The 23,754-nt window shown below is 45.1% G+C and overlaps 1 long non-coding RNA gene across 1 annotated transcript in view; it reads right to left on the bottom strand.

The window, feature by feature from the left end:
- Positions 1-23,754, bottom strand: part of LOC147729593 (uncharacterized) — a 62,606-nt gene that overhangs the window by 18,450 nt on the left and 20,402 nt on the right. Inside the window, exon 2 of the long non-coding RNA XR_015308334.1 lies at positions 1,881-2,688. This is a non-coding gene — a long non-coding RNA (uncharacterized LOC147729593). The remainder of the gene's footprint in view (positions 1-1,880; positions 2,689-23,754) is intronic.

The following is a 23,754-nucleotide window of genomic DNA, read 5'->3' on the forward strand; positions in this document are numbered from 1 at the left end:
ACTCCAGAAAAAACTCCAACGAATCCAAAACGCCTCAGCCAGGCTCATATTAGACATCCCGCGTAAAGAACATATCTCTGGTCACCTGAAAAACCTCCACTGGCTTCCCGTCAATAAGAGAATCACTTTCCGGCTCCTTACCCACGCACACAAAGCACTCTACGAAATCGGACCAGAATGCCTCAACACACGACTGTCCTTCTACGCCCGCTCCCGCCAGCTTCGATCTTCCAACCAATCCCTTGCCAATGTACCTCGCATCAACAAGACCACCATGGGAGGTAGATCCTTCTCCTACCTGGCAGCTAAAACCTGGAACTCACTTCCCACCTACCTTCGCCTTACCCAGAACCACCTAGCATTCAGAAAGCAACTTAAAAGGTGGATATCCCTCCTTAAGCGCCTTGAGACCCTCTGGGTATGTAGTGCGCTATATAAATTCTCTGACTTGACTTGACTCTGCTAGCAGTTAAGGAGGGTTGTCTATCTATATTGGCTCTATTGGGGGCTGAAGATTGTGGTCTCTCTAAATTTGGTGCGTGAGTAGCCGGGCGATCATTATGTATAAGGGACGGGATGGCCCTAATGATGTTGGAAGCAGCCTGGTCTTTTGGTCCAATGTCGAGCCCAGCATTCCCATCGACTACCCCCTGTCACTTGTCCAGTCATTGAGCAGCGAGGTCAGCTTGTCAACCCTTTCTAGAAGTAATTAAACCTCGTCCTTTACTATAGCCCTTACTTGGATTTGCAGATCCACCACTAACTTTGTAACCCAAACTGGCTGTACGATGACTGTTTCAATTCTGTTTACTATTCCTCTCAGCCCAGTATTCCTATCATCTATCTTCTCTCCCATAACCTTCTTCCTTCTTGCCACTGTTTTCACTCAAGTTTTGGCTCTCCCTTTTGTAGGGGCTGTATGGATGATTGCACCCTGGATTGCTCAGAATTAGTTGCTTCTGCTATGGATGTTTGGTCCTGGAGGTATCCAATGGCAGCGCTCCTGAAGTGTGCGAGTTATCTGAATCTACCAGAGGGAATTCCAGATATGGGGTAAGTGACAATCGTCTCTCTGCCCATTCAATTTCAGTGCCACCGCTCCTATTGCCTTTTCTAGCATCCTATCTGTAGAGGTTGGTTGAGCTTTAATTTTCGACTTGGGAGGTGCCGGTTGTTTCTTTTCAGCACACACACGTTTGCCCATTATCCTTTGATTTTGCAGTTTATCTTATATACGAAGGGTAATTTTATTGGGGCACTACTGGTTGACTCAGGGCACGGGAAGAAGTGAAAACAGATTAGAAACCAGCAAGCGCAAGAAGCAAAGTGCGTCGGTGCTCAGTCGTAAAGTGCAAGGTGCGAGATGCTGGTTCAAATATGCAAAACATAGAGTGCAAGAATGCAGAAAGCAAAGTGCGGGAGTACAGGTAAAAACAGGCTACAGTGTAGATTTACACAGGAAATGCTGGAGTACCAGGCGAGAGTGACTGATTTAGGGAGATCTGCCTACATACCAATCACTGGGAGCATTCAGTACTATGATCAGATTAATTGAAATTCAGTTTGAAACCTAAACTCTTTTTAAACTAGGGACCTTGCCAGTACAGGATAACAGAAGACCATAGAATCCTTTGAAAGTCCTACATGGCTAAAATACCCGAAGAACTAGAATAAAATGTGCTGTCTAATGCTTGGCCGTTAACTCTCAATAAATGGTTAAAAACAAAACCTTACTTAGCAGTTTCTTTTAGTCTGCCCTGCAGAAGGTTGCCCCCTCTAATTGGGCAGTCTGTGTTTTTTGGCAATATTGGTGGCGTGAATAATCACAAGGGCAAATGGCTTATGGGAACAGAAAATTAGGGATAAGGATTGAGTCTCACCATCTTGCCCTCCAGATGTTCACAGGACCTCTTCCATTACTGAGAACCATGAGTGTTGTAGCTCGATTAAACAGCCAAGGGGGGTGGCCCAGCCTCTTCCAGTCGCTGACGGGCCCGCGCTGCAGGAGGCGGGGGAGCTCCTCATCGCGCCTCCGGGCGCTGGTGGTGACATCTTCAGCAGAAAACTACTCACGCCTGCTGGGAAATATAGTGCCCGGTAGCCGTTCCCCTCACGGCAGGACAACTGAGCAGGTGAGCCATTCCTCTGACAGCTAGGTCTACTGCCAAGGAGCACGTCACACCGTTCTTAACACACACCCAAGAGTTTCCTTGCATCACTGTCCGTTTCCGGGATATTTACTTTGAATTCAACATATCTCTGATATTGTCCCTGAAATGCTCATTAGCAATTTTAGATTTGCTTCTCAGATGGTTTTATTGCTGAACTGGTGGAGCAGGTGGTTGCAGAATATATTCAGCTTCTTGTATTATTGCCTGTGGTATTGTTAATGCTGGCATTCTAGAGATTTGTGTCTGCTTTGTTAGGATCAGAATATTGTTCTTTATAATAACGTTTCTGATGATAATTCAATGTTGTTTGTCTGGCTGTAATAATCATCATTGTAGCAGGTAGCTTTTATTGATCCACTTGTGTCTGCCAGAGCAAGATGATATAAGATTTTGTTTTCCTGTTTTGCCTTCCTGTAGCAGGTTTTGCTTTAACATGTAATTATGTTTGCACGTATTGCCTTCTGATAAGGTTTACTTTCTTCGTGTTTTGATTTTTTAGCTCTTCTATAGAAATCATCTGTAATGAAAAAAGCATATTTGGTTGTACATTTTGCACATTAAATTGCCAACCATACTATTTATCTGAAATGAGAAAAGCATATTAAATAATACATATTGCACATTAAACTGCTAACCATACAGCTTTATGATAACTGCAATATGACTCTAATGTACCATAGTGTTGTAAATATTCATTAGTATATAAATAATCTGGTATATAATTGTAGTCTGTTGTGTAGTTTGGTATTTTTTGGTTACAGTTATATTGGCTTTGCATATATTGTAATAGTAGTGTTGTGTCTTGCGACACTTTAAAAATCTATGTTGAAGTCGCCCATGATAATATATTTATAATCAGGGTAGAAGTTTAATATGGTTATTAATACTTAATGGGACAAAACTTTCATGGTGTCTCTGCCGTTGGCTCTTTCTTCCAACAGTAAACTCCTGCTTTAGGATATTGCTTTTGGAATAGAAACATTTTTGTAAATTTGGTGATCACCACATCCGCCAACTCAAATTGAACTCAAAGCTCCTACAGAGATGGAGGAGTTGGGGATAAATGAACACACGGACACCTGAAAGGGAAGACAACATCTTGGTTCAGTACACACCGGTGAACAAAGCACATAAAAAGACATGGAAGCAATCCAAATACAACAGTGCAGCAAACTGTGTGCAAGCCCGCTGAGTATTTGATGTCTCCAAGGGTGTGCACTCCCTTTCCCTGAGGTTGGGAACATTGCGAATCACAGTTTGAATCATTATAAAACATAGAATTTGTGAGATGTGCCAGTAGAGCATACTGTTTGAGACCACAAGCAGTGGGTCCATGAAGGCTGCCATGAATCAGAGAAACAGGCTGGTCCCCAGCAGAGAAAAGGATGCTATGGAGGAACCAGGAGGATATGTTAGCACAATGCAGCCGTGGGAAGCCTACATGAAGGAATGAGAAATGTTTTTTTTTAGGTCCTCATATGCTACATCTTACAAGGTATGTGATCAGGTGTTAAATGGTACCAGCACCACATACCTGCATCCTGCAAGACAGATTTACTCCTGATGTACCTTCTGCTCCATTGCGAAAGATATAAGGGTCACCCACCTATGATCTTTCTGGAGGCGAGTGTCAATCATTGGACCACGATCCTACCACAACTATGTGTGTGCTAGTCCCCTTATATATGTTGCTAATGGCTCCCAAGTTTTAATTCTGTTTGATGACCCACTAAGCCGATCAAAGTTACTTATGCGTTCTGCGGTTGCTAACCATTTAGCACAGGTCGGAAGTATTTTGAGACCCACTTTGTACAAATTTCCCAGCGTGCTATAATTATTAAAGTAAGTAAAAGTTGTTCTTGGAGTTTCCTGACTCTCCCCACAAAGTCATTATCTTCTAAAGCCCCAAAAACAATAAGTGGTAGGCTTACCTTAATTCTTCTTTTCAATAGCATGGACAGTATGTTACCCACTTCTTGCCAAAAGAGTGAAAATCCTGGACATTGCCAAAACATGTGTATGTCATCAGCCATGTCGCTGTCACACTTTGAACAGAGCTTGTTCCCTTCTCCTATTTTGGACAGCTTCAGAGGCGACCAATATACCCTGTAGGAGGTATACAAATGGTTCTTTCTTAATGGAGCGTACCTGACAAGAGACCATAAAGTAGCCATTGATACTTGCCACAGGGAAGGTATATCGGCAGTAGGAAGATCTCTCCTCCATCTTTCTTCTGGTAGGGTATTGGGGCCGTTTTCTGCTTGTATCAGCATCCAATACCAGGTTGAGATCTCTTTTTTTGTGTATTGGTATTGCAGATTTTTCTGACTAAGTCCATGGCCTGTCCTGCGTGTGGTTGATCACAGGCCCAACTCGTTAGTTGTACATATTTGAACCTTGATAGCATGTTTGTTTCCTGAGCAAGGTGGTCCCAAGAGATAATGTTTTTTCCCCTAACACATGGCCCCATTTCTCTATCCCGGCTTGAATAAGAGGCGATGACAAAGAGTCTAAAAAGGTATGCTGGGGCTCCCAGTGAATTCCAAATTAGGGCCAGCTGACAATAATAAGGAATTCCAAGAAGTCTTCTGACCTGTGACCATAGTCTGCATGCTGTAATCAGAACCCTAAGGCACACCTTTTTAAAATATTTGGGATGCCCAAACTTGAAAAGGAAACCAGAGCTCTGGTCTGCCCCCAGTTAGAGCTTCATAGCAAGACCTCCTTGGATGATAGTTATCCGATAATAATGCTTTAAAATGTTTTAAGTGGAAAGCCCAACAATATATCTGAAGGTCTGGCAAATTTAGTCCTCCATCGCATTTCTTTTTCTGCAACTTTTTCCAGGAGATTCAAATGGCTTTATTATTCCAGATAAACCTACTTATCTTGCCCTATGCAGTCCTCATCCATTTGGACAGCAAATATAAGGGGAGCGCGTTGAACAGGAAGGTATATTTCGGAAGCAAATTAATTTTTATTAAATTAGTTCTACCTATAAATCGATAGAGGAAAATGGGACCAGAGTTTTAGAAGTTTGCTAGTTTCTGTAGCGATTTTTGTCCAGTTAGTCTTTGCCATAATATCGATGTCTGAGGTTCCGTGAATTCTGAACCAGTTTTATAAATGTCATGGTATTGTTACGAATTTGAGAGTAGCGAACCGTAACTAGTGAGTTCGGCAAGTACGAGTGATTTTGTCATGTTAGACCGACTGATTCACTATGTATTCCGAACCATGGGTTCCATTTTGTGCATGGCAGCCATTTTGTGGTTGCCCTCACATAGGCCGATGACTGCAGCCGAACGAGTCCTTAGTGCACGTACAAGTTAGCTCGAGTTCTGCCCTCACATAGGCCGATGACTGCGGCCGAACGAGTCCTTAGTGCACGTACACGTTAGCTCGAGTTCGTGCTGACTTTTGGATGAACCGAGTGAACTGACCTCATTGCCTGAAGCCGACCTTGCTTAGCCAGTTCCTTGCCCGATAGCTGATCAAGATTGAGGATCAGAGCACAGGACATTGTAAAGTTTAGTACACACACACACCCCCCTTATCCTGCTTCGTATCTGTTTCTGTTTCTTCTTTTATGGCCTCTTTTATGATATGGGTTGTGGTCCTTTTATTATGGGTTTGTCCGGCCTGTGTAAGAAGGAATGTTGGGCTTTCCTGTATAATTAATGGTGGGCCGGACAACTGAAATGTGGGTTTTTCGTCATGCGATACCTTTTGTAATAATACCTCCGATTGGACAAATTGTAAATAGGGGGTGTTTGTCCGGAATGTGATTTTTGGCATAAAAGAGGATGACTCGCCCTACAAATTTGAGCAGTCTCCTACGAATATACCTGTGTTGTACTTCGTGGACTTCTGTTCCTGGTTGAAGCCAATAAATTCGATCTTTGACGCCAACGAGAAGTATCCCGTGTCTCTGTATTCTAAGCCAGGTGAACCTGAAGACTTTGGGCGTGCCCCTGGCGCCGCTTTATTTATACCATTTATAGAGTGCGCTGTTACCAAGCGGAGTCCTGGCGCTGAAATGATATGATATCTCCCCTAAGATGTTTATCGGTTTCGAAGGCCAAAGAGCCAGGTTTTAATATTTTTCCTGAAGGCCATCAGGTTAGTACTGGGTTCCTAAACCCGGTTCTTCAGTTGGCGCCCACGGTGGGGCAACTTCAGCGATACTGGTCCAAGCCTGAAGATCGTGAGGAAATTCCGGAAGAGGGCCCCCACTCCATCGACCCCGGTATGTCGAATGTGGACTGAAGGTTTTTGCTGCGAGGCTTCCCGCTTTCCTGACTGCTACGAAGGACTGCTGCCCTGACTGTCGCCCTGTCTTGGACCCCCCCCCCCCTTTGTGATGATTTGTACGGCGAGACGATAGACGGGTCTTCTGGTGGCGTGGCCGATACCTTAGTTAAGTATAAGTGGGTCGCTCCCAGTCCTTTCTTTTGGGTTTCTTTGGGTCTTTGATTTGGTTCTTGCAAAAACCAAAGCCGAGGGACTCGTACATTTACGAGACTATCACTTTTGATAATCCCTTGAAGTTTGAAGCTAGATTAGTGAGCGAAGATGCCTGGCCTTAGCGAAATTAGGAAGATATTTTGTTGTGGTTGTAACAGGGATTTCCGATTGGAGGACTCATGTCCGATACCCCCGATTGGAACTCCGACTTATGAGCTCTATTCTAAACATGATTCAGAAAAGGGGGTGGTGATGAACAGTGTCTGAATTAAGCAGACCACTCTTACCCAGTCCAAAGATCAGGGCTTGATCCATCACCGTTTCTTAGCTCACTGCACCATCCCAGCTCAGAACTTGGCTATATGCAAATTAGTCTGACCCTGGCCCAGTGCATCATGGGAACAGGGCAGACCAAACTACCAAGCCAATTCTTATACTGGGAAGGAAACAAGCTACCGGGGACCGGTTTCTGGCATTTCAGCCGTCTTCGGCCCGGCTTGCTTGAATCCTGATGGTGCAATGAGCTAGGGACTCACATCTGAGTATACGCTTATGGTGGACAAAAATGATTCATAAAAGGGGGTCATCACCACCCCCTTTTCTGAATCGTTTTTGGCCACTATAGGTGTGGCAGGGTATACTCAGACATGAGTCCCTTTCTCACTGCACCATCAGGATTCAAGCAAGCCGGGCCGAAGACGGCTGAAATGCCAGAAACCGGTCCCCGGTAGCTTGTCTCCTTTCTGGTGAAGAATTGGCTTGGTAGTTTAGTCTGCCCTGTTCCCATGATGCACTGCGCCAGGGACGGACTGATTTGCATTTAGCCAGGTTCTGAGCTGGGATGGTGCAGTGAGATAAATAATGGTGATGGATCAAGCCCTGATCTTTGGACTGGGTAAGAGTGGTCTGCTTAATTCAGACACTCTGTTCATCACCACCCCCTTTTCTGAATCTATTCTAAACATGGCATGGGTCCCATTACGTTTAATGAAGTATGGGTCCGCTATACTAGGAAAGATGGAGTCTTACGATGGCCCCAACATGGTATTTTCGATACCGAGATTTTAAATAATTTGGAAGCTGTATTATTTAAGAAGAAAGCCCGGCCGGCAATGTTTGACTCTTTCCGCCTTTGGCGTAAGGAAGCCAAACAACGAGATATTAAACAAGCAAAAAGAGATAAGAGCGAAAAGGGTCTATTGATAATGCAAGCTGCTAGGCAGTTTAAAGAAAATGAAGAAGATCAAGCGATTGAGGAGTTGCATAGGCAACATAATATGGCCATCGATAAATGTTATCCAGCTTTGCCACCTCTTCTACAAGCTGCAACGAAGGACCCTGAAAAGGATCCTTTGAGGTCACATTTGTTGAGATTACCACCCCCTTATGTGCAGAATGCTACAGCACCTCCGCAACCTCCAGCTGCTCAACCTCTTGTTGTTGCTCAGCCGCCAGCTCCTCCTCAGCTGGTTCCTCCTCCTACAGCACAGCCTCATTTGGGGCCGCCGACTTTGCTATCAGTTCTGCCTCAAACTTCTTTGTCTTACTCTCCTGTACCTTCAACTTCTCCTGCTACTACTCCTACATTTCTATCACCTCAAAATACTTTGTCTCCTGTCCTTATGACAGCTTCTCCTTCTGTTCGACAAAGAATGACTGATACTGTTACTGGTCTTTTGTCTCCTTTCTTTGGCCCATTGAGTGCGACCCCTGTTTCTGCACGTAAACAATTACGTAGCCAGCTTCCTGGTCCTGAAGAACGGGCAGTGTTAGATCTTTTGGCTCGTAGTTGGGTTTCGAATGTCTCGAGTTATGATCTAGAGTCAGTTATGGATGTCTTCCAGCAGTGGGAAGCACCGAAGCAAAGGTACGTTTTTGATGTTATGTGTACTTTCCTCCGTGAGGAATGGGAAGATAATGAGTTGGGTCAGATCCCATTGGAATTACTTAATATACAGTCCGAGTTTGCGAAAGGGACGATAGTGGGTTTCGGTGTTGAGAAAGCAGTTGCAACAATACTTGCGTTTAGGAGCGAGTTTCCTCCTCAGCCACTGTTTGAGCCTGATCTTTCCGTTAGGAGAAAAGTGAGACAGTATCCAATGAGAGAAGTTCCTCCAGTATGGCGCGATGCGGTAGCTGCTGGTGTGAATAATAAACCCCCAGCTGTAGAGGCACATTTCCAAAGAGTGTGGGTACATGTTCCGTGGAAGAGAGTTGAGGTCTTGGCTCTTAAACAGTCTTTACCTGATCCCTGTAAGAATCCGGCTGGATATTACAAGGAGTTGTCTCAGAAAGTTGACGCATGCATCATGAATTTAGCTGACAGACATGTTGTTGGGTAATGTGGTTCCTCAACCTTTGTGGGCAAAGATTCGTCATGAGGATCATGCGCAAGAGCTAGGTGATACATGGTTGAATATTGTTGCTGCGGATGGTAGACAGGTTGGTGGAGCTAAGCCGGAGCCTTTAGTTGCAGAATTACCTGGCAGGATTATCAATCTTATGAAGACGATGATGCCAGCTCTACGAGTGAATTGGGATAAGTTAGCTGCATGCAAGCAGAAGAAAGATGAAAGTGTGTCTGATTTCTTCACTAGGTTTGAGGAGATATTCATAGATCATAGTGGTCAGGATACGAGTACGGAAGGTGGTCAAAGGTTGTTTGTGGACAAGTTTGTCTTTAATTTACTACCCGAGCTTTGTAACAAGTTGAAAGATTCTGAGAGTTCATGGGCCGTTTCTTCGTCGGCCCAGATATTGGCGACTGCACAGTTCTACGAGAATAGGGATAAGGATGAGAAAGATAGAGTAGAGAAAAAGACTAAAGATTTAAAGACAAAAAGGTTCTGTTGCAGCAGGCGTATCCGCCTCGCCCGACTCAGCAAGAATCACAGCAACGTTCGCAGTTTCAGCAACAGCCACAGTTTCAGAGAATATCACAGAAGCCTGAGTATTTTCCTCCGAGGCCACCGTTGGGTCTGAATCAGTGTGCGTATTGTAGGGAGGAAGGTAATTTCAAGAAGGATTGTCCTGTTTTACGACAACGTGCGAGTGGTATGTCGGGTCCGAGAGGTTGTGGTGGTTTCCAGCAAGAATCAAGGGGTAGAGGGCGTGGTGCGTTTCCTCAGAACGAGCGTTCCTTTCCCCCACAGAATTCTATGAATTATTTTGATCAGCAGAATGTTCCAACTGGCAGATCTGCTCAATATTATGCGGGTGATTATTATGTTGAGAGTGAGAGTACTGGTTATAATGATTGCTAGGACAGCCGAGGACAAAGGGAGGGAGTAGTGTCAGTTCCAGTAGACCAGAGTAGACCCTATGTTGCAGTAGTTACATCAGGTGTGGTAGAGCCTTTTCTTTTGGATACTGGTGCAGCGAAGAGTTTGATCATGCACTCTAAACTCCCTGGCGCACCTTTGTCTGGCTTAACAAATGTTTCAGTAGGATTCTCTGGCGCCCCAGTTCGTAATCCAGTTTCTAGTCCCTGGTCTCTTTCTATCTGGCCTTGTGAATTGGAAGCACCCCTCATTTTAACGACAGGTTGTGGTGAGAATTTGTTGGGTTTGGATTTGTTGAAGAGATTGCATGCGACATTGCATTGTTCTCCTTCAGGAGTACAGCTTACATTGGGTAAGAAAGTGATCTCTCCGATGTATTTGTCTAAGGATCGGCTTCCACTGGAATTGCGTTCTCTCCCTGATACTCTTTGGGCTACTGGTCCTAATGACGTGGGTCTTTTGGAGATTCCACCTTATGTTGTGACGCTTAAAGCAAATGCTAAATTGCCACGTATTCCTCAATATAGGATTTCTAGCGATGGTGAAAGAGCGCTTTTAGCGATCATCTATGATCTGATTGAGAAAGGTGTGATTGAAGAAATGAGAAAGGTGTGATTGAAGAAACGAGAAAGGTGTGATTGAAGAAAAGAGAAAGGTGTGATTGAAGAAACGAGAGGTAATGTGTGTAACAGTCCTGTTTTGCCTGTCCTGAAGCGTACTGACTCTTCTCAGCCGCCTGTGTATAGGTTTGTGATCGATCTTCGAGAGGTTAATAAGATTGTTGTGCCACAGTTTCCTGTTGTTCCGGACATTACTGCTTTTCTGACTATGATCCCTGCTTCAGCTGCCTCGTTTTCGGTTACAGATCTGAAGAATGCTTTCTTCAGTATCCCAAATCCCGAGGAGAGTAGAGATATTTTTGGCTTCTCTTTAGGAGGCCGAAGTTTCCGGTTTAAGCGCGCTCCACAAGGTTATTGTGAAAGTCTCTCCATCTATAGTCAGGCTTTGAAAACACAGCTTGATACGATTGTTTTGCCTGCTGGTGCTGCTCTTATTTAGTATGTGGACGACCTGTTAGTTGCTGCTGATGAGGAAACTTGTAAAGAAGCTACTCTTTCTTTGTTGCAACATTTGTCTGATCATCATAAAGTGTCACCTTCGAAGTTGCAGTATTGTCGACACGAAGTGACCTACTTAGGTCATCTCTTGTCGAAGGAGGGAAGAAGGTTGACCCCAGAACGAATTCAAGTGATTGCGCAAATGACTGTGCCAACCACACAGAGAGAAGTGCGTGCTTTCTTGGGTATCACCTCGTACTGTAGACAATGAATTCCGAATTTTCATTACCTGCGAACCCTCTGTTGGCACTTACTCTTAAGGATACTCCGAATCCTCTTCCTTGGTCTGACGAATGTCAGAAAAGTTTTTCTGATTTACGTGATGCATTGTGTTCTGCTCCGGTATTGGGTACTCCCAACTACAATAAGCTTTTTACACTCTATGTTCACGAGAGAGAGGGTTGTGCATTGTCAGTTTTGACGCAACAGTTTGGTGACAAGCAGCGTCTATGTGCGTATTTCTCGTCTACTTTGGATCCGGTAGCTAGAGCGTTGCTTGAGAGCTACAGCGGCAGCGGCTGGGTCTATTCGACAGTCTGCTGGTTTGTTGCTGGATAATACATTGTTTGTGATGGTTCCACATGCAGTGGATACTTTATTGAACAGAACGAAGACTCAGCATTTGACTAGTGCGCGGTTGTCAGGTTATGAATTGACGCTTTTGGCGAGTCATGTGCACATAAAGCGATGCAACACGTTGAATCCAGCTACGTTGTTGCCGATTTCTGAAGAGATAGATGTTCAAGAACAGCATGATTGATTTCTCAGGACAGTGGAAGAAACAAAGGGTAGAATTGATCTGAAAGATACTCCTCTTTTGAATTCTGATGGTACCTTATGGGTTGATAGTTCATGCTTTAAGCTTCCGAATGGCGATATGACTGCAGCGTATGCGGTTACGACTTTGCACACGATTGTTGAAGCTTCACGTATTCCACAGAATTCAGCTCAAGCAGCAGAGTTGATTGCACTGATGAGAGCGAGTGCGTTGTCGAAAGGAAAGAGAGTGACTGTGTATACAGATAGTCAATATGCGTTTGGTGTTGCCCATAGCTTTGGGCGTTTGTGGAAGGAACGTGGATTCCTTACTTCCCATGGTACGAAGATTCAGCATGTGTTGCTGGTGAATGAACTTCTTGAGTCACTTACGTTGCCGACGCTAGTTGCGATTGTGAAATGCAGTGCACATAAGAAGGTTACAGATGACGTTGGTCATGGTAATGCATTTGCGGATGAAGTAGCGAGAGAAACGGCGAAAGATGTGACGAGTCGAATGTATGTTGCAGGTCCAGCGAGATGGGTTCCGGATAGGTGAATGTGTGAAGACACAATAGAGCGTGACATTGATTCAGGCTTAAGCTACTGAGAAAGAATTGAGTGTGTGGAGAGAGAGTACGGGAATGTTGGATTCGACTGGTTGTTGGATTGAATTGTCAGAACACCAGTGATGGTTGTTACCTGATGCGTATGTGCTTGCAGTGGTTACGATGGCACATGGAATGGCTCACATCAGTGTGAAAGGGATTTGTAAGCTGTTGGCTCCAGTGTGGGAGAATGGTGGAATTCCTAAGTGTGCGGAGAATCTGGTCAAGAATTGCATGGTTTGTCTGATGTATAATCCTGGCAAGGGAACCCCAACTCCAGCTGGTCATTTCGCGTCTCAGACGTATCCGTTCGAGGTGTTGCAATTGGATTTTATCCACATGGAGAGATGTAACAATCTGAAATACGTCCTTGTGGTTGTCTGTGCCTTTTCAAGATGGGTAGAGGCTTACCCCCCTAAAAGATAATACTGCCTTATCCACAGCTAAAGTTTTGCTCAAGGAATTTTTCCCTAGGTTTGGTTTGCCAAGGATGGTGTGGAGTGATAACGGAAGTGAGTTTGTGGGCCAGATCATGAAGAGAGTGTGTGAGGGTTTGGGCAGAAGGCAGAAATTCCATGCTGCGAATCACCCCCAATCAGCTGGTTTAGTCGAGCGCTATAATGGCACTCTGAAGCTTAAGTTAGCCAAGATTCAGGTGAGTTCTGGTCACCAATGGCCCGATGCGTTGCCTTTGGCACTTTTGTCAACTAGAACTACAGTGCATTCTCGAATAGGACTGAGTCCATACGAGATTGTGTGTGGTCGCCCGGCTAATGTGTTGTGGGGAGTGCCGAGACCAACGAAGTTTAGCGATACCGAATACCCTGTGTTGGTTGATTACTTGTATGACCTAACGGCTAAATTGCGTGTCTTACATCAACAGGTTCATGATAACCTCCCACAAGCATCTGAAGATCCAGGTCACACCAATAATCCTGGAGATTGGGTACTAGTGCGCAACTTCCAGCGGACCAAGAACGTTCAGCTCCGTTGGACCAGACCACATCAAGTACTTTTATCGACTCGAACAGCAGTGAGAGTTCACGGCAAGAAAAATTGGATCCAAGGCGTACATTGTAAGAGGGTACCTTTACCTCTGCCGTACGACCAGTGGATCCGTGAGGGTATTGGTGATTCAGAGACAGAAAGAGTGCCGAAATTTATGCAGTTTAGCGACGCGCATCTGGTATGGACAAGGTCTGAGCGAGATGACGACGATATCTTGCAAGCAGCTGTGCCTCCACCTTTGAGGTTGGACACTACTGAGCCTGAATTGTTGGTCCGAAATCAGACGGTGCCTGGTAAAGGCCACTATAATTTGCGACCAAGAAACAATGAACTAATAAAGAAATAAATCCTTACTTTTTTGAAAACTACACTCTCATCCAAGAAGCTGGTTTGTTCTATTTTTTTTCTTTTTCGAACCGTCATCCGGGTTCAGCTATAGGGTCGCGATATCAAGACTTGGAGTGGCAAACCGTGTAGATGCAAGGTCGACGGTTCTGGTTTGTTCTAGGGCGTTCCCTGGTCTTACAGACGCACACCTGAGCGACGAAAACCAACCGCCGTGAACAGCACGGTTAGAGGATGGAGTTTTTTGAGATTGAGAGAATTATTGCAGAAATGAACTTTAAGACAAAATTGTGTAAATTAATTCGTAGCAAACGGTTTTTAATAACGTGTCTTCTAGTGTTTAGTATGACGTTGTCTCTGGTGGGATGGATTGTTTTTGCTACCCAATTGACAACTGCACCCACCTCACAACCTATGTATTTTCCTACTACTACTTCTTTGCATTCTTTCCATACTTTACCTGAACTGATTAGAAGTTCAGAGTTTATTAATAATTCCTTTGTACAACTTCTGCATCAACACCAGTTGGTAGTGAACACCACTAACTGTTGGGTGTGTGGTCTTATGCTACATACTACGGATAGAGGTATTCCCTATTTGGTTCTGCCATTCAGTTACAATGGGTCTGTATGGGCATATCAGACGATGTTTATTTATGCCAACTAAGTCTATTACCTGCGTTCCATGAAAGATAACTCGAGTAATAGTGCCTTAGTGAAGGGAATAACGGATATGATCAGAGATATTGATACATAGGAGACTATTTCTAAGGATGAGGCATTAGCTTATATCGGATGGAACGTGACTGGATATAGTGTTAGTCTGAGTGAAAAGCAGAGACGAAAGAGGTCACCTCCGATTAAGAACGTACCCCATCGTGGTCATTTTTGTCTGCAAGTTAATGGCAAGAATCCGAGAGCTCAGTTAGGGAAGAGTGTTTGTACTCTGACGTATGTCTTTGCGTCCCAGACTTCCCCACCGTTTTTAGCAGCTAAGGGCACGTATTTTGTTTGCTATGACAGAGCATACACATGGTTGCCCCCTGATTTTTCGGGAACCTGTTATGTTGCATATTTGTTACCCCCTACGTATACTGCTGCTGCAGATTACCACAGAATGAGAGTTGTTAGGAGGTGTCTTCGATCAGGAAGATACCACGGGACAAGAAGTGGGAGACTTTCTCAAGGGTTTCCTACCGTTTTGGGGACCTATGGCAAATAGTAGAAACATACGGCAATTGACGAGAGTGGTTGAGTCCACCATTAACCACTTGGACGCTATTGGAATCAGGCCCATCTAATGAGATTTCCATTGAAATGAATGGGCAGTGCATGACGAGTTACCCTTGTCATTAGCATTGAAGAGGTTAACGAAACTGCCGGTGCCCTTAGTAATTTGACTGCTGGGTTTCAAGCGGATTGCCTTATGACATTACAGAATCGTATGGTTTTAGATGTCATACTTGCAGATCGAGGTGGAGTATGTAAATTGATCCTATCGAGTTGCTGCGTTTTCATACCAGACAATGCTCCAACAGTATACCAGGCCATTTCCAGGCTACATAAGGTCTCTGAGTCTATACATGTGGACGAAGGAGATTGGTCGTTGACTGGATGGTTTTGGGGACTGTTATCCACTTGGGGATGGAAGATTCCGATGATCATCGGGATGGTTTTTGCGATTCTTTTCTCATGTTGTCTCTGTGTTCAGTGTGGTCCTGCCATATGTGGCCTTTGTGCTGCTACGTGTGTAAGGAGACCTGTCTCGAGAGAATTACTGAGTAATAGGATGATGCTCCAGCAGCATCTTGATTATCTGATGAATATTGACATTGATTCAGACGTAGACTGAGTGATTGCCTATGTAAGGGCAAAAGGAGGGTCTGAGGTTCCGTGAATTCTGAACCTGGTTTATAAATGTCATGGTTTTGTTACGAATTTGATAGTAGCGAACCGTAACTAGCGAGTTATCATATGCAGATGATTCACAGATTGTGGTTGCAGCTCATTAAAAACAGAGCTCCCCTGCGGTGCAGGTTCACAAATGCATGGCCGCCATTAACATCTGGATGAGCAGTCACTGCCTTAAATTAAATTCTGAGAAGACAGTAGTGTTGATTTTTGGCAACTTGCAACCTTCCTGGAGTAGGCCCTGCTGGCCTGTGGAAATGGGCCTCCCGCCTGTTCCTACGGCAAAGACAAAAAACCTGGGCATTTAGATAGACAATAGGCTTACATTTACTCCTCAAACAAATGCCATTGTGTCTGCCTCTCACTTCCTGATAAATAAAAAAATCAGGAAGGTACTTCCCTATATACCGGAGGAAACCAGGAAAGTGGTCATTGCCTCCCTGATACAGTCCAAGTTGGATTACTGCAACGGGCTGTATTTGAATGCCCAAATGCAGTGCCTGAGAAAACTTCAGGCTGTCCAAAATTCGGCAGCTCGTTTACTGCTCAGTTTACCCCGGCACAAATCCATCTCAGAAGAGATTCGGAAGCTTCATTGGCTCCCAGAGAAGCAGCGTATCAAATTTAAAAGCACTCTGTGTGGCTTTTAAAGCCTTGACACAGAAGGGTCCACTGTTTATGAGGGAGCTTTTTGCTTGGTATCAGCCAGGCAGATCTCTCCGTTCCTCAGGGGCAAAATTCCTTGCAGTGCCAAAGATCCGAACTCTGCACTGGGGAGGACGGAGTTTCCAACACGGCACCTCTAAGCTGTGGAACCTGCTGCCACCAGAAATTAGGAAGGCTAGCTCCCTTTTGGGCTTCAGAAAAAAAATGAAAACCTGGTTGTTTCAGTGAGGGGGGCTGGCTGGGTGTCTGTTCATGGTTCTAGCGCCGAGACACCATTTTTGGTATTCGTGCGCTTTATAAATTTCATTATCATTATCATTACCCACTAGAAATAACTCAGGTTAGCATTCCAATCCATCATTCTTTTGACAACCACGCTACCTCTGTTTGACCCAGCCATGTGCAAATCTGTATTGACTCTGTTCTAATAGGAAAAGTCCAGCCCGACCTGCCAGACCAAGTCCCCTATGAAATGGAACACAACACACTCCAGACCACTTTAGGAACCAAGCTCCACCTGAATGACAAACCCCAAAGAGGGTGACCAGTCTACGGTTCTTTGTGTTACGGTTCAGAGAGGACCTGGCTTAGCATTTCAGGCTGCACTGTTTCTATTGGAGCAGGGGCAAGGCCGATTTGTATACGGCTAGGTCTAACTTGAGGAAACAAGGTGGGCAAAAGAACGATAGGTTGAAATGCTACACGAGCAATTTTCAAAAGTTAGACAAATTGCAAGATTTCCTCCCATCACATTTTGTGCTTGATTTAGCTAAAGAAAGAGTAACACATGGTTGCAAATCAAAACATTTTTGATCTTGTAAAGACACACTGTAAAACTTCTTTGCAAGTTATAGGAGACTGCATGCATTTGTGCTTGCGACAGGCATTGTTTATGGTACTATCAGGGAAATCAACAGTAAAAGATGGCCGACAGACCACACACAGGCCCACAAACAGCCAAAACAAGGCCCACAGATTAACCCCTCCGACTAGCCCTCTAGGCATTGCCAGACTGCCCTGTAGTCCAGTCTGACCCTGGAAGGGATGAAGCAGAACAGTCTCACTTCACCAGTAGGCTGTAGCAGCAGGCCTCTGCTCAAATACTGCAGACTTAATGAATATGGATCGCATAAGGTGGGGAAACTGTGTGTTCTCAGCACCGAGAGGGAACCAGTGCCTGGTGAAACGGACATCCACAGAACGCTGCTCTGGGATACTGGAGTTGGGAGGACCGAACCACACCTAATAGACACAGCAGTACACGATGGAGAGTCACTTTACGGACACTGGCAGAAAAGAGAACCAATGGCGGCAGAGTTCTCATTTACCTCACATCAGAGCTAGTGTATTACGCAACAGGGAAGCACTAAATTATGAGTCAAGAAAAGCCAAAATATGTTGCATTATGTGACGCCTTTTTATAGTATTACTTCATTATTTCTTTTTTCCTTGTACTCAAGATAATACTGTCTTCGCAAGGATTTCTAACAATCAAATTCAGAAATAAGCAACTGAAAGATGACCAGCTAACCTTTGCAAAGGGAGTTCCACTCCATGCAAATACGTAGTTACGTTTTTAGTAACTTTTAGTCCGTTTCAGCTCAAAACAAAATATTTTTGTTAAAATCTTTAAATTACGCAGTAGATTATATGGCAAATCCATAATTATGTGAAGAAATCTGCAGCTTTGCATAAAACCAGCGACCCTGCCATTGATGACAGTCCATGCTTTGAGTAGAGACGCAGTGCAGACAATGGGCCCAGGGGATATACTACTCCTGAATCCCTGGGGGGAATAAGGGGCAGCAGAGTCAGCTGCCCCTGCGCCTAGCTGAAAACTGGCAGCAGTTCGCTGTTTTAATTGACTGGGTTCAGAGTCAGTCAGAAAAGAAGCATACGGGAGGCAAGATGGCGTCTGGCTAGTCGTGTCGGGAGAACGCTCCCGAAGTCACCGGGTGAAAGGCTTCAGAAAAGTGATGTGTAGCTCATAAAAACCCATACCTGATAAGCACCGAAAGAGTGGAAAACATATGGAATTCTGCAGAGAGAACAACAATTTGATTTCGACAGCGGAGCTGATTGTGGAAGCCCTGCTGCCGTTCATCGAGGCTGGGGAGCGGCGGGAACGTCAGACGGAGCCGATTGCTGGTATCGGTGGAGAAGCAGGGGGCGGCGACTCCGGGACGAGAGACGACTGCGGAGCTACCTGCGAAATCGGTGGAGTGGATAATTCTGCCGGGCAGGTGAAACAAACCAAGGCAGCGAGGTCGGAATTCTCGGAGCCGGCAACAGCAGCTGGTGTATCCAGCAGAGGAGACAGTGAACTACAAGAACCATCAGGCTGTTCTTCGAATTGCCCCTGGAGCCTCTTTGGAAAAAGACTGGGAAGAAGCTGGGCAGGGGGGAGAAACTAATCTCTGGCTATAACATCAATAACAGCAGCAGCAACATATCGGGTAAGCAGGAAACGGTATAAAAAAGACAGCTTCTTTAAAATACTCGGAGCACTGGGGGAAGAGACTGCTAGTGGAAATGGCACCAAAAATCACACGTGCAGGCAAAGGTAAAACCCCTGATGGACAGCAAGTACCTGGACAAGCGCAATTACAGGTTTAGGAGAATGAAGGAGGTGGGGAGTCTAGAAAAGACATAGGGGAGAAGAACCAGGTGGAGGATGGCGGTAAAAAGAAAAAGGCTAATCCTAACACTGGACATAATACAAGGGGTAAAAAAAATGTGGCTCCGAATTCAGGGACACACAACAACAGCATTTTTCACCCCAATGAGTCAGACCGAAGCACTCAAGAAAAACACAGTAATGGAGGATGCTACTGGAGGGGGTGCTATAGGGGTGGAATACCCAGTGGAGCGAGATGGTCGAGACGGAGCTAGCGATCACAACTCTGGCACAGAGGCTCCTGACCAAAATTTGTGTGTGCCCCCTAATATTGTAGCAACAATGAAACCTCCAGATAAAGGGGCGGAAGGCCAAGAAGAAGAACTAAAAGAGGATGCAATCACAACAGAATCATTAATTCAAGAAATTACAGTGAACAACGGCGTTCCCAAGGAGACTATGGAAAATGTTTACACAGTCACTGACGACTCAGAGGGCTCGGAAAATATATCCTCGGAGACAGAAGAGCAAGAGAAGTTAGAAGATAGTGAAAATAGAGACAGCCCAGACCTAAGCTTTATTTCAAGCTCAGAGGAAAGGAGAGGATCTTCTCTGGAGAGAGAGACTGTAATAAGAAAGAAGAGATTGTCACGTAGATAAAGAGACACATTCCCAGGAGAAAGCAGGGGTCAGTCAAAAGTCAATAAGTGGGTTAAGTCATGAACCACTTTTAAGATGGGACTACTCAGATACTCAAAATGTTTACTCAGAACAAACATCACAGGGAGGGGGCCATAGGGATCCTAGAGAGGCCTCTTCACTACAACTTATTCTTGGGTCAATCAGGAAGGTACAGGAGGAAATCAAGACAGAAGGAAAGAAGAATAGACTGGCGAGTAAAAACCTGCAGGGGACAATTCGGAAAGTGGCTAAAATATGCACAGATACAAATGCCAGAGTGGCCCAATTGGAGGAGAGTGTTAGCACATTGGAAGATACGCGAGAAAGATTCAACTTCGAGGAGTGGGGGGAGAAATTGATGACAGATGTGCAATGGAAGCTGGAAGAGTTGGAGAATCAGCAGCGCCGCAATAATTTGCAGGTTCTAGGCATAGAGGAAAAGGCGGAAGGAGATGACATTAAGGCTTTCGTTGCGAAGCTGATGAGGGGCTTTTCCAGAATTAAATCATTAGGACTGGGAGAAAGAAATACAGGAGGGTGCATAGATTCCCAATTATGTTGAAAAAGAACCAACATACCTCACAAGACGGAATCACTAGACCTCGCGCTATTTTAATTTATTTTGGGAACTTCCTTTTGAGAGAGGAAGTGTACTCTAAAGCACGGCCATACGCCAAACGTTCTTTTGATTATCATTCTTTTTTTACTACCCCGGACTTCTGTCATTCTACAGTTGAAAGGCGGTGGAGGTTACGTGAATTGATAGAACCGTGTCATCAGATGGGTCTTCAGGCTTACCTAATGAACCCTGCCAGACTTAAGATTATCTATAAGAACACTACCCGAGTTTTCACCTCAGAGATTCAAGCTAGAGAGTACATGAACTCGTTAAAATCAGACACTAGTGCTAGAGTCGGATGAATAATTGCTTAGAAGTATATAACCTCTGTATGCACTAGTAAATCTAATATTGTGATTGGATTTACATTTTGTAGTAGTATTTCATAGATCAAGGGGTCGTGGCTTATTGGGTAGGGGTAGCACTGTTAGGTTGGTGGATACGAATGTGTATTGGTATAGAAAAACATCGGGTGAATTTTGTTTTCTTTTAAACCCGGTGACGGAGGGAATGCGACAGCCAGACACTTTCACAGAGGCCTTAAGCCTACTTGCCTTGTTGGGTGGAGGAGGGGGAGGGTGAAGGGGTGAGAGGGGGGGTTGGGTTTGCTACTGCAGGGGGGGGGTGGAAAAAAAAGGGGAAAAATTCATCATCAGAAAAAGAAGAAATCTATGTATTGTTGTGGTTGGAGAGTATTGCAGATGCTAAAGAGAAAATGGAGATGGTTTATCAAACTGAGTAGGGATAAAAAAAATCTAAAGATGTATGCGGATAGTCACAATTAACGTTTGTGGTTTAAACGATGCTAGAAAAATAAGAGCTGAAAGAATATTTTAAAAACACTGCAAGCAGACTTAATTTGCTTGCAAGAAACGCATGTAGAGTTTTCGCAGAAATTTTTACTGGAGCAACTGGGTTACTCGGTACTGGTCTGCACTACACAGGGCACGAGGACACGTGGGGTAGCAATATTGGCACGAGGAAATAGTGTTAAGTTGAAAAAACAGCAGGTAGATAAGTATGGTCGATGGGTCTTGGCCGAACTTCAAGTACAAAATTTGAATTTTACTTTATGTTCTATTTATGCACCCATAGTTGATGATCCTGTGACTCTCATCCAAATAAATGCACAGCTACCTAGCTGGCCACTCCCGATTATAATATGTGGCGACTTAAATAGAAATGGTCTTGAGGTTCCGTGACAATTATAAGTGGTGTTTTCGACTCGCACGAATATGGTCGAGTCTGGTATCTATGAACCGCAAATGACGAGTTTGGTAAGTGTGCGCAGTTTCGCTGTGCTAACTTAAACCGTTCGTTTGTTATGTGGGTTGTTCATCTGTACCCACGGGTTCCATCTTAGATACGGCATCCATTTTGTCTCTTGCCCTCAAGTAGCCAGCGAACGGATGCTGTCCGCTTCGCGACCCTGGGACTCTCAAGATATTTGCGGAAAACACATGTTCTTTATAAGTGTCTTTATGACGAGGGGGATGATACTGTAAGGCAGATGGCGCCGCTCGAGGCTCATCTTGCCGCACGGACTTATTGTCTCAGCCGTGCATCTCATTAGGCACGTCCCTTTGATGCCTGTATCTCATGTTTCCCGATACCTCCCCTTTTACACCCTTTCCGATTTCCCCACTGTCACCGTCTTCCTCTGCACCTGTCTTTGTTCCTATTTCGATCTGTTTTACTGCCGATTGGAATGCACTAATGTTGGGAAGATGGGTTTTTACAGTTGGGAACCGCCAAATGTTTCCGCACTTATGTTCCGGACGTTGTGTGTGTCAAAGTGACCAAAGCGACCCCTCTGGGGGATAATTATGGGAACCGGGTTGTAAACCTTTGTGTGTCATGATGTCCTATGGGTAAATTCTGTATAAAAGGAGCGATCCACAGAACCAATTTGAAGCAGTCTCCCCAAGTTGCACGTGTTGTACTTGTCGTGACTTCTGTGTTCCCTGCAGTAAATAAAGCTTGAATCTTTGACGCCGAAGGAAGTGTCCCGTGTCTCTGTCTTTGGTACGCCGGAACAGGTAACCCACGAAGGTTTCAGGTGTTGTCCCCTGGCACCGCTGGGTCTTAAAGAACCCAGTCCTTCAGTTGGCGCCCAACGTGGGGCTGCATCAGTGGTACCGGTCCAAGCCCGACGATCGTGAGGAACGTCGTGTGAAATCTCCGAGGGAAAGTGCACTCCGCTTCATCGATCCTGTTGTCGAAACAAGTGGCCCGAAGACTTTTCCCGCGAAGATTCCCGCCTCCTGACGGCTGCGACGGACTGCTGCCCTGACTGTAGACCTGTTTTGGCGCCTGGCGTAGACCTTGGTATAGCGAGACGATTGACGGGCCTTCCTGGTGACGCCATCGATCTTTGAGTTAAGTATTTGTGGGTCGCTCCCAGAGTCCTTAGTTGTTGACACTTTAGCGGGTGTTTTTGTTGTTAACGCTGTGTGAGTGTTTTTGTCGGTGACACTTTGCTAGCGTACTTTGTTGTGTTATTTGACGACTGCAGCCGCCAAAAACCGAGGGTTTTGTCCTTTGCTGGGACTTGGTAAATCCCGTAACCCTTGAAGTTTGTGAAACTCGGCTAGTGTGCAAGATGCCCGGTCGCAGTACTTTGTTTAGTTGTTTCAGACCTTGTGGTACGGATTCCCGACTGGAGGACTCGTGTCCGATACCTCCGGTTGGAACCCCGACTTATGAACTGTACAGTAAACATGGGCTAGGCCCGATTACTTTTAATGAATACTGGATCAAATACACAAAGAAAGATGGTGACCTTCGTTGGCCACCACATGGTAGCTTCGAGGCCCCGATCTTAGATAATCTAGAGGTTAAATTGTTTGCGAAAAAGTCAAGGCCGGCCATGTTTGATGCCTTTCGGTTGTGGCGCAAAGAAGCCCGACAGAAAGAAATCAGACAGACTAAGCGAAATCAGAGAGATAGTGCTGGTACCATTGTAAAGAAAGCAGAGCAGTTTCAGCATGATAAGGAGATTAGGGAAAAGGAAGTGTTTGACAGATTACAGCGTATGACTATAGATAAATGCTATCCTACTTTGCCTACGGAGTCGGAAAAGAAGGATGAGTCAGTTGAGGATTCCTTAATGTCCTATCTTATGAAGTCGCCACCTCCGTACGTACAGGGTACCACAGCCCCTGTGATTCCCCCTGTACCTGTTCCTGCACCTATTCTTCCTCCGCCTGTTCCTCAACCTGCACCCGTTTTTCCGACTGTTCCTGCTTCTTTGTCTGTTGCTATCCCTACTGCTCCTCCGCTTCCACATTCTCCTGCTCATGCTACTGCTCCTGCTCTGTTAACTCCTGCTGTTGCTTCTGTTTCTACTCCTTCACTTGTTAGTCCTGTGTCCTATACTTCTCCCTCTACTCGTAGTCGTAATTCTCCTCTTGCGGCTAGCTTCTTTCATTCGCTCGGACCTGTTCTTGGGTCCGCTGGTTCAGATGGTCCTCAGAAACGTAGCCAGCTTCCAGGTAATAGGGAACG

The sequence above is a fragment of the Lissotriton vulgaris genome, chromosome 2_1 (assembly GCF_964263255.1).
Source record: "Lissotriton vulgaris chromosome 2_1, aLisVul1.2, whole genome shotgun sequence".
NCBI lineage: Eukaryota > Metazoa > Chordata > Amphibia > Caudata > Salamandridae > Lissotriton > Lissotriton vulgaris.